Here is a 17,985-nt window from a genome sequence, read left to right as displayed (position 1 = left end):
AATCCACCCAGATGTGTATTCAAGTTGCCACCTTAAGTTGAACCATTAATTAACAATCTCACATCTGTCATGGATTTCACTCAAACCCAATCCACGTCTACGAGCATAGCATAGCAATATAAGCAACACGTAGAAGTAACTCCCAAGGTTTGAATATAACAGGGCAATAGGTTCTACCTCATCAACTACTTCCCAACCCACATGTTAATGACATCCTAACCATGAAATTTTTGAGGATTGAACTAATGCATAAAAACTGGGTATGAAAGAGTATGATCAATGTGTTACTTGCCTTGCTGATGATCCGCAAAACCTAGAGACTCGTAGTAGCACGCTTCACACTCCAGGAATTCTATCACAAACAAACAAAAGCATACATAATCAATCAAGCAAAGATGCATGGGCAAAACTCAAATAACAGAGATTGAACAGAAAGTTAAACTTAAGAACTCCGGTTTGCAAAAGAATCAAATCAAACGGAGCAACGAAACTCAAACGGCGCAGAAACAAGGTCCGTTTACTAATCTGGACTAAGGTCAAATTTGACTGTGCCAAAAATCTTGTTTAAGTTGATTAAACAGAAAGAGGGTTTCGAGACGAAGATCTAGTCGCTTGAATCGCCTGATTTCGATAAATGAGCGAAAAGATAAACTGAAACTAAAATCGGATCAGAAATCGCGATCGAGAATAATCGCGGGAAAAATCCGATAAAAGAAAACTGACGAACAGGCTAACGAACGAGCGTTCGTTGTCAGTAACTAACGAGCGAAAACCGTTTGTTCAAACGAACTTACGGACGAACGTCCGCTAAATAACTAAACCGGGAAAAACCGGCGAACCAATCTAAAAAACAAACTAGGGTTTAAAAAAACCGAATCGGTTTTCTAGAGAAAACCGGCGACGAACGGCTACCTCGTCGGATCCGGCCAGGCGCGGGGCACCGGCGGGCTGGGGCTTCGGCGGCGGGCTTGCGGGGCGACGGTGGCGCGGCGCTGCGGCGAGGGGCGGCGGCGCGGCTTGGGAGGCGGGCTGCGGCGGCGGCGGGGTTGTTGGCTTGGGGAGGCCTATAAAGGTGGGGTGGAGGTGGCTTGGAGGAGGGGGCAAGGCGGCGGCGATGGAGTCTGGCTCGGACTCTTATCCGAGTCGACGGCGGCGGCGGCGCGTCCTGGTGGGAGACGGTGGCGCGGGGAGATGGGCCGGCACGGCTGGGTTTCGGCCCAGTCGGCGCCCGAAGTTTTTTTTAAACAATTCCGCCAAACAGAAAAAAATCCTAGAAAATAAAATAAAATTCTAAAAATGCCAAAACAAATTTTCACCGTCTAAATAAAATATCTAGAACGAGATGAACATTTTATTGGCCCTAAAATGCAACTTTGAAACACGTGCAAATTTTTCTAATGCAAATAAAATTACAATAAAATCCGAATAAAATCAAATATTTGATTTTAATATTTTTCCTCCGATATTTCAATTATTTTGGAGAAGTCATATTATCTCCTCTCATATATTTTAATATGAAATATTATTCGGAGAAAAAATAATTTAAAACCAACATCCTCATTTCAATATTTGATAAAAATCAAATATGAAAACCGGGAAATCCCCAACTCTCTCCGAGGGTCCTTGAGTTGCTTAGGATTTTCGAGGATCGCGAAATGAAATGCAATAAAATATGACATACAAGAATGATCTATGTATAACATTCCAAATTGAAAATTTGGGATGTTACAATCCTACCCCCCTTAAGATGAATCTCGCCCTCGAGATTCGGGTTGGCTAGAAAATAGGTGTGGGTGGTCTTTGCGAAGATCATCCTCTCGTTCCCAGGTGGCTTCATCCTCGGTATGGTGGCTCCACTGAACTTTGCAAGACTTGATAACCTTGCTGCGGGTGACTCGACTGGCGAACTCAAGAATCTTGACTGGCTTCTCCTCATAAGTCAAATCACTGTCCAGCTGAATCGCCTCCAAGGGTACTGTATCTCTTAGCGGTATATCGGCCATCTCGGCGTGGCACTTCTTCAACTGTGAAACGTGAAACACATCATGAACTCCTGACAATCCTTCAGGTAACTCCAATTTGTAGGTAACTTCTCCCATCCGTTCCAAAACACGATACGGTCCTAAAATCTCGGGGCTAGCTTTCCCTTAACTCCAAAACGTTTCACTCCTCGCAAGGGTGATACTCGCATATATGCTCTGTCTCCAATTTCATAGGTTACCTCCTTGCGCTTTGAATCTGCATAACTCTTCTGCATGTACTGAGCTATCTTCAGTCTATCTCAAATCAGCTTAACCTTCTCTTCGGACTCCTTGATCAGTCTGGTCCAAACAACTGTCAGTCTCCTACTTCATCCCACATCAGCGGTGTTCTGCAGCTTCGTCCATACAGGGCTTCGAACGGTGCCATCTTCAAACTAGCTTGGTAACTATTGTTGTATGAGAACTCTGCGTAAGGCAAATTGTCATCCCAACTAGATCCATAATCTAGCGCACAGGCTCTCAACATGTCCTCCAGAATCTGGTTGACTCTCTCAGTCTGTCCATCCGTCTGCGGGTGAAACATTGTACTAAACTCCAATCTCGTTCCCAAAGTCTGGTGCAGCTGATGCCAAAACTTTGAGGTAAACTGTGTTCCTCTATCAGATACGATGGTCCTGGGAACTCCATGCAGACATACGATCCTGGACATATATATCTTGGCCAACTTCGCACTTGTATAAGTGGTTTTCACTGGGATAAAGTGAGCTACTTTGGTCAAGCGATCAACTACTACCCATATAGAATCATAACCTGATTTGGTCATGGGTAATCCGGTGATAAAATCCATGCCAAGTTTATCCCACTTCCATTCGTGTATCGACATAGGTTGTAACAATCCTACTGGCTTTTGATGCTTGGCCTTCACTCTCTGACATACGTCACATACGGCTACATACTCGGCAATATCTTGCTTCATCCCTGTCCACCAGAAATGTTCCTTTAAATCCAAATACATCTTGGTGTTTCTGGGGTGTATCGAGTATGGTGAGTCATGAGCCTCCTAAAGTATTAACTTCCCGACCTCTGGGTTATTGGGCACATAAACCTGGTCCTCAAATCATAAGGTATCGTGCTCATCCTCACGAAAAACTTTGGCCTTACCTTTGCTCATTCTCTCCTTTATCTCAGCAATCTCTTTGTCATCCTTCTTCAATAACTCTGTCATTGGCTTCGCAATCTTGGAAAAATTCTCAATGAATCTCCGATAGTATCCCGCGAGTCCTAGGAAACTGCGGATCTCGCTAACTGAAGTGGGTGCCAACCATTCAGTGACTGACCCAACCTTGCTGGGGTCTACTGCTATACCTTCTCCTGATATAACATGTCCAAGGAATCTGACTTCCTTCAACCAAAACTCGCATTTGCTGAACTTGGCATATAACTGATGTTCCCTGAGTTTCTCGAGAACTAAACGCAAATGCTCCTTGTGCTCCTCTTCATTCTTCGAGTATACCATTATATCATCAATGAACACCACAATGAACTTGTCCAAATACTCCATGAACACCTTGTTCATCATGCTCATGAAATAGGCAGGGGCGTTAGTCAGTCCAAATGACATGACCATATATTCGTACAACCCGTACCGCGTGGTGAATGATGTCTTTGGTATGTCCTTCTCTCGAATCTTTAACTGATGGTATACCGATCATAGATCGATCTTCGAAAACACCTTAGCTCCTTGCAGCTGGTCAAACAAATCATTGATCATCGGCAGTGGGTATTTGTTCTTGATTGTCACTTCATTCAAGGCCCGATAATCAACAACCATCCTTAGAGACTTATCCTTCTCAACCAAAAGTACTGGGGCTCCCTAGGGTGATGAACTCCGTTGAATGTATCCTTTGTCCAATAACTCCTTGATCTGTTTCTTAATCTCCTCCAGATCATTCACGGGCATCCGATAGGGTCTCTTGGATATTGGCCCTGTACCTGGCAATAGCTCTATCAAAAACTCGATGTCTCGATCCGGTGGCATGCCTGGTAACTCCTCTGGGAAAATATCCGGGTAATCCTTCACTACAGGCACTTCCTCCTGAACAACTCCCGTGAGGGTATTCACTTGACTACTTCTTGGCGCATGCCTTAATACATACTTGATCCTTTTTCCCTCAGGGGTGGTGAGACAAATTGACTCACTAGCACAGCCAATGCTTCCTCCATACTTTGACATCCAGTCCATGCCTAATATCACACCCATTCCTTGTGACTCCAAGATTATTAGGTCGGACGGAAAAACATGGTTGCCAATGGTTAGGGGTATCTGGTCGCACCATCGACTAGCCATATATTCTGCTCCAAGTGAACTCACTAACAGAGGGGTCCTAAGGGTTTGGGTTGGTAGTTCAAACTTATCCACGAATCCCCTTGATATGTATGAATGTGATGCACCAGTACCAAAAAGAACAAGAGCGGTAAATGACTTAACCAAAAACTTACCTATAACTGCGTCTGGCTGCTCTTCAACCTCCTCCACGTTAACGTGGTTCACTTGTCCTTTGTTGAATGGATTGGGCCTCTTCCCAGTGCTCCCATTACCGTTTCCATTCTTCGCTTCAGGGCACTCCGTGGCATAGTGTCCAGTCTTCGTGCACTTAAAGCAAGTAATGTGACTTAGATCTCTTTTGGCAGGTGTGGCTGGATTGGGGCGGTTCTGATTGTTGTTTGTTCCGTTCCCATTTCCATTCTTAGAACCATTGTGGTTATGCGAACTTCCTCCGGTGTGGTTGTGACCTCCATGGTTATGAACAAGTCCTTCCGAGTTCAGGGTTAGGCGAGGCTTCTGCTGAGCTCCTGAGTTATACCTCCCTTGTCCATACTACCTCTTACGGCTCTCAATCTGCTGTTGCTTCCCTATAAGCGCCTTATCTACCAACTCCTGGTAGTTGCTGAAGGTTGCCATGATGACCCACAAGTATAGGGATCTATCATAGTCCTTTCGATAAGTAAGAGTGTCGAACCCAACAAGGAGCAGAAGGAAATGATAAGCGGTTTTCAGCAAGGTATTCTCTGCAAGTACTGAAATAAGTGGTAATAGATAGTTTTGTGATAAGATAATTCATAACAAGCAACAAGTAACAAAAGTAAATAAAGTGCAGCAAGGTGGACCAATACTTTTTGTAGCAAAGGACAAGCCTAGACAAACTCTTATATAAGTAAAAGCGCTCCCGAGGACACATGGGAATATCGTCAAGCTAGTTTTCATCACGTTCATATGATTCGTGTTCGGTACTTTGATAATTTGACATGTGGGTGGACCGGTGCTTGGGTGCTGTTCTTACTTGAACAAGCATCCCACTTATGATTAACCTCTATTGCAAGCATCCGCAACTACAACAAAAGTATTAAGGTAAACCTAACAATAGCATGAAACATATGGATCCAAATCAGCCCCTTATGAAGCAACGCATAAACTAGGGTTTAAGCTTCTGTCACTCTAGAAACCCATCATCTACTTATTACTTCCCAATGCCTTCCTCTAGGCCCAAATAATGGTGAAGTGTTATGTAGTCGACATTCACATAACACCACTAGAGGCTAGACAACATACATCTCATCAAAATGTCGAACGAATACCAAATTCACATGGCTACTAATAGCAAGCCTTCTCCCATGTCCTCGGGAACAAACGTAACTACTCACAAAGCATAAGCATGTTCATAATCAGAGGGGTATTAATATGCATATAGGATCTGAACATATGATCTTCCACCAAATAAACCAACTAGCATCAACTACAAGGAGTAATTAACACTACTAGCAACCTACTAGTACCAATACCGGACTTGGAGACAAGAATTGGATACAAGAGATGAACTAGGGTTTTGAGAGGAGATGGTGCTGGTGAAGATGTTGATGGAGATTGCCCTCTCCCGATGAGAGGAGCGTTGGTGATGACGATGGCGATGATTTCCCCCTCCGGGGGGGAAGTTTCCCCGGCAGAATAGCTCTGCCAGAGCCCTAGATTGGTTCTGCCAAGATTCCGCCTCGTGGCGGCTGAGATTCGTCCCGAAAGGTTGCTTCCTGTTTTTTTCTCAATGGAAGACTTCATATAGCAGAAGATGGTCATCGGAGAGCCACCAAGGGGCCCACGAGGTAGGGGGCGCGCCCTAGGGGGCGCGCCCCCCAGCCTCGTGGAAAGGGTGTGGGCCCCCTGGTCTTCATCTTTGGCGAGGATTTTTCATTATTTATCATAAGGTATTCCATGGTGTTTCAGGACTTTTGGAGTTGTGCAGAATAGGTCTCTAATATTTGCTCCTTTTCCAGCCCAGAATTCCAACTGCTGACATTCTCCCTCCTTATGTAAACCTTGTAAAATAAGAGAGAATAGCCATAAGTATTGTGACATAATGTGAAATAACAGCCCATAATGGAATAAATATCGATATAAAAGCATGATGCAAAATGGACGTATCAACTCCCCCAAGCTTAGACCTCGCTTGTCCTCAAGCGAAAGCCGATAGCAATAAATATGTCCCCATGTTTAGATGTAGAGGCGTCGATAAAAATAAAATACGGACATGAGGGCATCATGATTATTCTCATAACAGCAACATACATAGATATTGTCATATGATTACTTATGTTCAACTGATGATCTATTCACAATGCAAAAGTATGAATCAGAAACCTTATTGAGAACCAACAAACTATAAGCTCAGTCATTGAAGAAATTGCAATTTATCATAACATCAGAAAGAGTCTCTGTCAGAGCTAAAAAGCAAGTCCACATACTCAACTATCATCTAGTCCTTCATAATTGCTAACACTCGGCAATACTTGTGGTTACGGAGTTTTAATATGACACAGAGAAAGATAGGGGCTTATAGCTTCGCCCCACAACCTTTTACCTCGAGGGTAATGTCAAAAATAATAACTCATGCCCCCCTACATCCAATTAGATATATATATATATATATATATATATATATATATCAGGTTCTTTCCAACATGCTGGGCTTGCCAAAGGATAAAATGAAAGAGGGAGAGGTGAAGATCACCAAGACACTTGCATAAGGTAGAAGATAATAATAAAAGATAGGTCCTTCGCAAAGGGAAGCAGAGGTTGCCATGCCCTTTTATGGTTGGATGCACAAAATCTTAATGCGAAAGAACGTCACTTTATATTGCCCCCTGTGATATGAACCTTTATTATGCAGTCCGTCGCTTTTATTGCTTCCACATCACAAGATCGTATAAAGCTTATTTCTCCCACACTAATCATACATATTTAGAGCAATTTTTTTGCTTTGCACCGATGACAACTTACTTGAAGGATCTTACTCAATCCATAGGTAGATATGGTGGACTCTCATGGCAAAACTGGTTTAAGGGTATTTGGAAGCACAAGTAGTATCTCTACTTGGTGCTGAGAATTTGGCTAGCATGAGGGGGAAAGGCAAGCTCAACATGTTGGATGATCCATGACAACATACTTTATCTCAGATATAAGAAAACATAACCCATTACGTTGTCTTCCTTGTCCAACATCAACTCTCTAGCATGTCATATTTTGATGAGTGCTCCCAATCATAAAAGATGTTAATAATAGTATATTTATATGTGAAGCCTCTCTTTCCTTATTACTTCCTATTAATTTCAACGATGACCAAAGCTATGTCTGCCAACTCCCAACAACTTTTAATCACCATACTCTTTCTATGTGAAGTCATTACTATCAATAAGATCAATATAAACTTTTGTTTCTTCTTATTCTTTTTCTCTTTTCTTTTATTCACCCAAGATCATAGCAAGAAAATCAAGCCCTTGACTCAACACTAATCTTTATTATATAGCTCACGGACTCGATTACATAGAGAGATCATAAGGCAAAAACTCAAAACTAGATCATGCCATAAACTTTATTCTACTATATCAAAATACTACTAATAGGATCGAACTAAGGAAAACGGTAAAGATAGGAGTTGTGATTGTGATACGATACCGGGGCACCTCCCCCAAGCTTGGCAGTTGCCAAGGGGAGTGCCCATACCCATGTGATTATATCTCCTTGGTTGGTGAAGAAGGTGGAGGTGTTGTTGACGATGCGGGCTTGTCATCCATCTTCCAAGGCATAGGTTCACCATCATAGAAGGATGATCGAGTCTCCGGAATCCTCGAATCTGCAGCCAAACTCATTCTTTTGAATCTATATTCGTACTCACAGTTTTGGTTTTGCAGGTCATAGATTTGGGCTTGGAGGTTCTCGATCTTCTCATGTAGCTTGAAGATGGCCTCCTCGGTGTTCTTGGCATCCGGCTTGTAGTTGTTAGTGAACTCCGCGAGCATCGTGTGGCTAGTGTTGATTCCACGCTCCACCATCCCTTGGCACTTGAAAACTTGTTGCTCCATTGCTTCGAGCCTCGTCGCCACGCTTCTGGTTCCCTTTGGTCCCTCAGCATCGCGGATGTGCAGCAACCCATGACACATCTCAATGGTTTGAGGGTGTCGCAGCACCTCCGCGAGGTAAAGGTGATGACCATCTCAAAGAACTTGTCCTTGGAAGCACTTGGGGACGTCATGATAATCTTGATCTGTCAGAAAAACAGCTCGAAACAAGAACAGAGAATATTTGCGTGATACGGGAGTCAAAACCTTCGGGAGAATATATAGTGAATTTTTACCGACCAAAATACGTATCGTGCAAAAAATCGGAGTCCGAAAGGCACACGAGGAGCTCACGAGGTAGGGGGGCGCGCCCTCCACCCTCGTGGGGCCCTCGTGTCCTTCCTGGACTGCTACTTAATTTTCTATTTTTCTAAATATTCCAAAACGCAGAAATATTGCCTTAAAAATTGTTTTGGAGTCGGTTTACTTACCGTACCCCATACCTATTCCTTTTCGGAGTCTGAAACGTTCTGGAAAGTGTCCCTTATGTATTCCTCAGGGGTTATGGTTTCAATAATATTGGTTTCAATATTTATGGGATTACCTGAGATATAATGTTTGATTCTTTGACCGTTTACCACCTTCGGATTTGTGCCCTCGAAGTTGTTGATTTCTATGGCACCGAAACGATAGACCTCCTCGATAACATTGGGACCTTCCCATTTAGAGAGAAGTTTTCCTGCAAAAAATCTTAAACGAGAGTTGTATAACATTACATAATCACCTACATTAAACTCACGCTTTTGTATCCTTTTTTCATGCCATCTTTTAACCTTTTCTTTAAACAACTTGGCATTTTCATAAGCTTGGGTTCTCCATTCATCAAGTGAGCTAATATCAAATAACCTCTTTTCACCGGCAAGTTTAAAATCATAGTTGAGCTCTTGAATAGCCCAATATGCCTTATGTTCTAGTTCGAGAGGTAAGTGACATGCTTTTCCATATACCATTTTATACGGAAACATACCTGAGGGAGTCCTGGATTAGGGGGTGTTCGGGTAGACGGACTATACCTTCAGCCGGACTCCAATACTATGAAGATACAAGATTGAAGACTTCATCCCGTGTCCGGGTGGGACTTTCCTTGGCGTGGAAGGCAAGCTTGGCGATGCGGATATTCAAGATCTCCTACCATTGTAACCGACTTTGTGTAACCCTAACCCTCTCCGGTGCCTATATAAACCGGAGGGTTTTAGCCCGTAGGACAACTTCATCATACAACAATCATACCATAGGCTAGCTTCTAGGGTTTAGACTCCTTGATCTCATGGTAGATCTACTCTTGTACTACCCATATCATCAATATTAATCGAGCAGGACGTAGGGTTTTACCTCCATCAAGAGGGTCCAAACCTGGGTAAAACATTGTGTCCCTTGTCTCCTATTACCATACGCCTAGACGCACAGTTCGGGACCCCCTACCCGAGATCCGCCGGTTTTGACACCGACATTGGTGCTTTCATTGAGAGTTCCTCTGTGTCGTCGCTTTTAGGCCCGATGGCTCCTTCGATCATCAACAATGATGTAGTCCAGGGTGAGACTTTTCTCCCCGGACAGATCTTCGTCTTCGGCGGCTTCGCACTGCGGGCCAATTTGCTTGGCCACCTTGAGCAGATCGAAAGCTAGGCCCCTGGCCATCAGGTCAGGTTTGGAAGCCTAAACTATACGGCTGACATCCGCGGGGACTTGATCTTCGACGGATTCGGCCACAGCCAAGCGCGCCGCACTATCTCGATGGGCATGATATAGCTCTGCCGCCGAACAGCGCCTTGGAGGACGCATACGCATCGGTTCCGACCATTGATTCGGAGCCTACTGCGCCGATCGAGGATCAGTGGTTGGACGCTGCCTCAGGGGCTGCGATCTCAGAGGCGATCGAGCCGAACTCCAGCCCCGCACTCCGCATGGCCCATGACTCCGAGGAGCCGGATTCCTCTCCGAACTCCGAGCCCCCCGCGCCCCTGCCGATCGAATCCGATTGGGCGCCGATAATGGAGTTCACCGCCGCAGACATCTTTCAGCACTCGCCCTTCGGCGACATCCTGAATTCGCTAAAGTCTCTCTCTTTATCAGGATAGCCCTGGCCGGACTACGGTCAGCAAGGATGGGATTCGGATGATGAAGAAATTCAAAACCCACCCACCACCCACTTCGTAGCCACTGTCGATGACTTAACCGACATGCTCGACTTCGACTCCGAAGACATCGACGGTATGGACGATGATGCAGGAGACAACCAAGAACCAACGCCTATAGGGCATCGGACAGCCACCTCATCTCACAATGTGTACATGGTGGATACCCCTAAAGGAAGCAACAACGAGGAAAATGGGGATGGAAAGAGGGATCGATCTCTCGAAAAACAATCAAAGCGTCGGCATAAATGCCGACGCAAGCCCCACCTCGATAAAGACCCAGCCATAGAGCAGGATGAGCCGGTAGACGACGAGCATGCCTTAGAGCAACCGTCCCAATAGGACAACCCGTATAGAGAAACCGAACATCCCTCCCCCGGCGAAAATGGCATTCCGGACGACCCTACACCGGACAAGCCCACAAAGCAGAAGAACCTCCACAAACGGCTCGTTGCAACCGCACGCAGCCTGAAAAAGCAGAAGCGGAAGCTAAAAACTGCGGGAGATGCACTCAGGATCAGATGGAGTAAAGTAATCAATACCGCGGACAAATACGGCGACAGTCGCCGCACTAAAAGCTATCCGAAGAGAAAGCTACTGCCCGAATTCGACGAGGAGGCCTTAGTGCCCTCGCATTCCAAAAGTGAGAAAGCCACACGGTCGGATAGATGACCCCATGGCCAGCATAAAGTGACAAGTAGCGCCGCACTTAAGCCGGCATGTGACCCACTTAAGGATTCGCATCATGGCCCAGCCAGGTCCATTTACGGGCCAAGAAAGCAAGCTCTCATAAGCAATGCAATAAAGCCATTATCAGAATCCGGCACACCCAAATACAGGGGTGCCTCACACCCCCTATGTTTCACCGATGAGGTCCTGGATTATGAATTTCCAGTGGGATTCAAACCCGTAAACATAGAGGCATATGATGGAACAATAGACCCAGGAGTCTGGATCAAGGATTATATCCTCCACATACATATGGCTAGAGGAGATAACCTCCACGCCATAAAATACTTACCCCTCAAGCTTAAAGGGACAGCCCGGCATTGGCTCAAAAGCCTTCCTGAAAACACAATCGGAAGTTGGGAAGAGCTCGATGACGCTTTCCGAACAAATTTTCAAGGGACCTATGTCCACCCTCCGGATGCAGACGATCTTAGTCACATAACTCAACAGCCCGGAGAGTCAGCTCGGCAATTCTGGAATAGATTTCTTACTAAAAGGAATTAGATAGTCGACTGTCCGGACGCTGAAGCCTTAGCAGCTTTCAGGCATAATGTCCGAGACGAATGGCTCGCCAGACACCTCGGCCAAGAAAAGCCAAGAACAATGGCCGCACTAACAAGCCTCATGACCCGCTTTTGCGCAGGAGAGGACAGCTGGTTGGCAAGATGCAGCACCAGTGACCCAAGTACATCCGAAACTAGGGATGGAAACGGAAAACCGCGACGCAATAAGGACTGTCGCCGGACTAAGGAAAAAAGTCCGAAGAGCACGGCAGTCAACGCCGGATTCAAAAGCTCACGACAGAATCAGAAAAAGCCGCCCCTCCAAGATAACAGGGACAACCTATCCAACCTAAACAAAATCTTGGACAGGATATGTCAAATAAACAGCACTACCGGAAAGCCTGCTAACCATACCCACAGAGATTGTTGGGTTTTCAAACAATCCGGCAGACTCAATGCCGAACACAAGGGGCTCGACGCACCAAGCGAAGACGAGGACGAACCCCAAAAGCAGAGTACCAGGAAACAAAAGAATTTTCCACAAGAAGTAAAAACAGTAAACTTACTCCACATAACAAAACGTGCGGTGCCCATAAAGGTACGCGCCCCACGACCTATCCCAAAGGAATCCCGCCACTGGTTGTCAAAACCAATCATCTTCGATCATCTGGATTATTCTAGAAGTATCAGGAACCCAGGCTGGACTGCCCTGGTACTCAATCCAATAATTGGCGGACTCCAGTTTTCAAATGTCCTTATGGACGGTGGCAGCGGACTCAACCTGATATATCAGGACTCAATCCGCCACATGGGGATCGACCCAAAAAGAATTCGCCACAGCAAAACCTCCTTTCAAGGAGTAACGCCAGGTCCGGACACCCATTGCATGGGTTTTCTCCGTCTTGAGGTTATTTTCGGCTCTGCCGATAACTTCCGTCGCGAAAAGCTGACTTTCCACATCGTCCCATTCTCAAGTCGCTACCAAGCACTACTGGGACGTGAAGCTTTCGCCCGCTTTAACGCAATACCGCATTATGCATCTCTTACGCTTAAGATGCCCGGTCCACGCGGCATCATCTCCTTAAAGGGGAAGCAGCGAGAACACCTCCCCCAAGCGGAGGATTGTGCGGCCGCTTTAACAGCCCCACAATACAACGGCTTCACCAGCCAAAACATCGGAACAGGTCATTAAGACCACGGACATGGATAGACGAGTCCGGCACAAAAGTATCGTTGATAAAGGCTTAGTGGCCATATACCCCTGCACTAGGGGCTTCACACGTATAAAATAAGAGACAATAAAGCTCAATTTTTCATATTTTACTTTACACTTTGTTTATTTCGTATAACTTTTGTTCAGCACACCCCTTTTTCAACTTAGTTGCTCTCTTTTTACAGATGAACGTCGTGCCGCGCCCGTCCAGGATACGACACAACGGAGACACAGGCGCAGACGTGCAATAGGGACCCGTTACAAGGATTCTTTTCAGATTAAGACCCTGCGTAAACCTTTTTTACTGTCTCTTGTTGATACACATCCCCTGGTTCTATGACCAAGGAGGAGGCTGGCGTGTTGGCATGTGGCCACGTCAGAATTCTTGCGCGTACCTGGACACTAGGGGCTTATACCTCAGGGCGTTACCTCGCCCGCTTTCGTAAAGATCGAATACCTTAGGGAGTGTTCGGCGTCGCGAGTTTGGCCTTATATGCATCAGCTCCGAGTCATGATTTTGGTCAAATGTTGGGTTGCCCGGCTCCTGTGTTCGGCCGCCTTACGTTCCGCTCTATCGGCTAAGGCGGCACCAGGAGAACTACTAGGATTGTGCCCTGGTTCGGCCAGGCGAGCACCTCAGTAGAGAAAGCCGAAAACCGACTGTCATGATATGGCGTGAGACTGGTCAACCACTCGATGACTCTCCGGAATCTGTAGGATTCCTCCGCATTAACGAAGGGCCGTTTCCCGGCCAGGCACATACGCGCCTCGAATTCGGGCGAGCGCAGTCGCCACCAGGGGCTACCTAAATAGTCCCATTGTCAAGCTCCTATGGCTAAGTGAAAGTGTTAAAGCATTATAGTCCGGTTGCCTAGCTTGCTGCGCTATCACCTCCTTTGTAGGACTAAGACGTTGGATTAAGTGTGAAAATGCGCCTTCTGCAAGCACCCCCGCACTATGTGCGTGGGGGCTGAAGCCAACGACTGCAATCTTTCAGATTTTGTATATATATCTTAAAACGGCCGCACAGGAGGTGTTCCAAATACTTGCAGGCACAAGTATAAAAGGCTACTACAATTCATCAAAATATTGCTTTATAATTACATATTCTATCAGAACATAGCATCCTTCGATCATCGCGCCTCTATTACACGAGCGCCTTCAAGGACTTCCTGAAAATAGTGCTCGGAGGGTACTAGGCTTTTGTCCGAATCTCGGGATGCAACAACGGTGGTCTCTATCTCTGCCCAGTATGTCTTGACATGGGCAAGAGCCATCCGTGCGCCCTCTATGCATGCTGACCTCTTCATCGCATTGATACGTGGCACCGCGCCAAGGAATTGCTGCACCAAGCTGAAATAACTCTTCGGCTCCGATCTCCCCGGCCACAGATGACCCATGGCATACTTCATGGCAAGTCCGGACAATCTATTCAGTTCGGCCCATTGAGCCAGACGATCGTCCACTGCCAGCGGACGCTCTGGATTGTGAAACTGCGACCAGAAAAGCCTTTCCACTTCGCGATCTTCTTGATCTCGAAAGTGTTCGGTCGCATCAGCAGCACTCGCTACCAAATCCAGATAGGTGTCCTCCACACTCCACATCCGGTCCAACGGAGCAAACTTCGGATCACAAAACTTCCTCCGTAGCATAAAGGGCTTTCCAGCCGCAATCTGTCCGGCCTGACGCAGCTCCTCCTTCGCAGCTCTCATCGCAGAGCGAGCATCCTTGGCATCAGCAACGGCCTTCTCTAAGTCCGTCTGTCTCGCCTGGTCTTCTTTCTCAAGAAACATGCAATGGTCAGCAGCACTTTTTAACTTCACGGCCATCTCGGCCACCTCCTTCTTGCTTCGGCAGTGAGCAGCCTGTTCGGCTCTCAGCTCTTCAAGGGCCTTCTCGGCAGCCGCATCACTTTTCCTGGCTTGTTCCTTAGCTCGGGCAAGTTCCGCCCGGAGACTCTCCACGGCGGCCGCACCATCTGCGTCAAGCACACACATTGTAAGATACTGGCATAACGCTCCTCTTACCAGATATCGCCTGAGGAATTGCATACCTTGAGCCTCATCAAGCCGCTCATTGACGAGCGCGATGTCGGCATCCTCCACGTCAAGTTGCTGCTTTAGTTCGGCAAAATCATCAGTTAGGCTCGATTCCGGACACTTCGCCACCTGTATACAAAGGCGACATTTTAGACCTGGGATTATGATCCTCTGCGCGCCGTCAATTTTGATAACGCACAGAGTCTCAGGGGCTACTATCTACACAGGGCGCATCTTGTTTATGCGCAACTGACAAAGAAGTACATTATCAAACGTACCTCAAAACCCGTCAGCAAACTTCTGGCGGCCTCATGCAATCCGCTTTCCACGGACGAAATCCTTCCAATCACCGAACCCATCAATGCACGGTGCTCCTTCGAGATAGAAGCTCGCCCCAGCAGAATCATCAGCTCCTCCGACCGCACACCGGACGGTGCCGGACTCGTCCTATGACCTCCATCGAAGGCCGGACGCGGAGAACCTTGGGGGGCCACATGGCTACCTTCCACCCCTGTCCGATTCGGAGAAACCCTCCGTGACGACACCTCAGGGTCGCCCGCCTCTCCAGGCGGTACGGCAGGGGGAGGCATTCCACTCTCCATCATCTCCGGAAGAAGATCCCCCGAAGACGAGCTCAGCTGAGAAGGGCTGAGGTCCGAGCTACAAAGTAAAATTTCGGTTAATCTTCTCAGATAAAAAGCAAGGATTTCTCTCATCCCTCTAAAGGAAAATCTTTCTCTACTTACGGCTCGCTGGAGGGCAGATCCCTTTGAGGGCGTAGTTCGGCCGAGGATCTCCCCGGCGTTGGACCCTCTGACGAGGACTTTTTCCCCCGCTTTGAGGCCACGGTCTCCGGGTCGTCAGAGGCGACCCTCTTCTTCCCCTTAGGAGAGGAATTGCCAGTTCCTCCCTTCGGAGCAGCCTCCTTCGAGGAGGCCATAGTTTCCTTGTCCCCTCCTCACTTCCCTCCAAAGGCACGATCTTCAACATCCTGACTAGCATGGGATCCAGCCTGGTCTCAGGAAGGGGAGCCGGACACCTGATCAGCTTTGCCTTCGCTATCCACTCCTGTTTTAAAAGGACAACTCTTTTAGGGGCGAATTTATGACAATTTTACGGATAGCGAGTCCGGGCACAAGGTTACTTACTTGAGTATCCGGGTGATTGCAGCTTAAACCTGCATCCTCGGTCAAATCCGGACACATTGCTTGTGATCCGAAGAACATTTTATACATCTCCACGGGCGTTGCGCCCATAAAATGCTGGAGAGCTCGTGGTCCCTTCGGATTAAACTCCCACAAACGAAGGGAGCGGCGTTTGCCGGGCAGTGTTCGGCGAATCAGCATGACCTGCGTCACCTTGACCAGGTTGAGGTCTCTTTCTAAGAGATCCCTAATGCGGCCCTGCAACAAGGGCACGTCTTTGGATAACCCCCAATCTAATCCTTTGTTGACCCATGACGCTAGCCGTGGGGGGGGACCCGAGCGGAAGGCAGGGGGTGCCACCCACTTGGTGCTCCTGGGAGCGGTGATATAGAACCACTCTCGTTGCCACAAGCTGAGCTCCTCGTGAAAGGAGCCCTCAGGCCATGGAGCGTCAGCATTCTTACTTATGACAGCGCCTCCGCACTCTGCGTGCCGTCCCGCGATCATCTTCGGCTCCACTCCAAAAGTCTTGAGCCATAATCCGAAGTGAGGAGTAACACGAAGGAACGCTTCGCACACAATGATGAATGAGGAAATGTGGAGGATGGACTCCGAAGCTAAGTCATGAAATTCCAACCCATAATAGAACATCAGCCCCCTCACGAAGGGATCCATCGGGAAGCCTAACCCCCGAAGGAAGTGAGACATGAACACTACGCTCTCACCGGGCTGGGGACTGGGAATAGCCTGCCTTTGAGCAGGCAACCTATGCGAAATTTCGGCGGTCAAGAACTTAGCCTCTCTCAACTTTAGCACGTCCTCCTCCGTGACGGAGGAGGGCATCCATCGGCCTTGAAGGTCGGAACCAGACATTGTCGAAGGTCCGAAGCGCCTGGAATCTAGAGCCTAGGGTGTTGGAACTCGAGGCGATGGGTGAACTTGTTTTGAGATTGGAGAAAAGGAGTAAGGCCCTGGTCTCTTTATAAGAGGTTGAATACCAGGAGCCCTCCCCGTAACCGTTTGGGACTCGCCTTTAATCGAGAAGACATCCTAACGGGCACGATTGGGTTACCCACGTCCGTATTGATGAGAATCCCGTAAATAAAGGGGACACGATCTCTGCTTTGACAAGACGTGCCAAGGAAACCGCCTCGCAAAACATGCTGAGGTGGAAAAGTGAAAACGATTCGAATAAAGGCTTGGCCGTAGTGTGATGTCACGCTGCGGAATACGTTAGTAGATTAGATTTGTGTTAATGTTATTCTCTCTGTGGCAATACGTGGAATCTTATTTTGCAGAGCCGGACACTACTCTGGGTGTTTACAAACTTTTATGAAGAATTTGGAGGAGGAACCCTCCTTGCAATGCCGAAGACAATCTACGCGCCGGACTTGTCGTCATTGAAGCCTGATTCAGGGGCTACTGAGGGAGTCCTGGATTAGGGGGTGTTCGGGTAGACGGACTATACCTTTAGCCGGACTCCAAGACTGTGAAGATACAAGATTGAAGACTTCGTCCCGTGTCCGGATGGGACTTTCCTTGGCGTGGAAGGCAAGCTTGGCGATGCGGATATTCAAGATCTCCTACCATTGTAACCAACTTTGTGTAACCCTAACCCTCTCCGGTGCCTATATAAACCGGAGGGTTTTAGTCCGTAGGACAACTTCATCATACAACAATCATACCATAGGCTAGCTTCTAGGGTTTAGCCTCCTTGATCTCGTGGTAGATCTACTCTTGTACTACCCATATCATCAATATTAATCGAGCAGGACGTAGGGTTTTACCTCCA

The sequence above is a fragment of the Triticum urartu genome, chromosome 2, assembly GCF_003073215.2.
Source record: "Triticum urartu cultivar G1812 chromosome 2, Tu2.1, whole genome shotgun sequence".
NCBI classification, from domain to species: Eukaryota; Viridiplantae; Streptophyta; class Magnoliopsida; order Poales; family Poaceae; genus Triticum; species Triticum urartu.
Note: the sequence above shows the minus strand (reverse complement) of the source record.